At 61.3% G+C, this 569-nt stretch overlaps 1 protein-coding gene across 2 annotated transcripts in view; it reads left to right on the top strand.

Moving 5' to 3' along the window:
• Positions 1 to 438: 438 nt before the first annotated feature.
• SEC61G (SEC61 translocon subunit gamma) overlaps positions 439 to 569 on the top strand; it is a 3,434-nt gene continuing 3,303 nt past the window's right edge. For both annotated transcript variants that reach the window (XM_085320252.1, XM_085320253.1), the window contains exon 1: positions 439 to 542. The gene's annotated coding sequence lies outside the window, so the exon portion shown is untranslated. The remainder of the gene's footprint in view (positions 543 to 569) is intronic.

Genomic DNA, 569 nt, shown 5'->3' with positions numbered 1-569 from the left:
GCGACGAACTCCTGCAGCTCTCAGTAGCCTCGGCGCTTTTGCGAACCAACAGATGCCTGAACCCTAAGTCACTCACAGCCCGAACGAAATTTTTATTATTATTTCTCCCCCCTTCTTTGAACAGCATTCGCGGGGTGCAAGGCACCGCCTCCCCCCGCCTCCGGCTGCCCCAGGTACAGCACAGTACAGCACAGTACAGCACAGCCACCTCCGACCGTTACGGGCTGGGCTGTTTTGAATTTCTGAATTTCCTTGTTTACTGGCGAGGCCGCAGAGCCTCCGCCCAGAGGCGGCGCCGGCAGGGGATACCCCAGAAACACCAGCCCGCCCAAATTTCCCGTTTTCTTTTTTTTTTTTTTTCCCTTTTTTTTCCCCCCTTCTCTCCCCTCAAAACTGCTCCCCCAACCGCCGCCACTACGCCCGGAAGAGGCGTGGCCATCGCCGCGCCTGCGCGCGCGCGGGGTGACGTCACGCGCTCCCTCCGTGTGTGCGACGTGGCCTCTCGCCGGCGCAGCGACCCGTAACGGCCGTTAGGGACACGGGTAACGGTCGGGACCCCCCGCGCTGGG

This window comes from Rhea americana, unplaced genomic scaffold (assembly GCF_003343005.1).
Source record: "Rhea americana isolate MKP2758 unplaced genomic scaffold, rheAme1 scaffold_62, whole genome shotgun sequence".
In the NCBI taxonomy this organism is placed as follows: domain Eukaryota; kingdom Metazoa; phylum Chordata; class Aves; order Rheiformes; family Rheidae; genus Rhea; species Rhea americana.
This window is presented reverse-complemented; position numbering and strand designations above follow the sequence as displayed.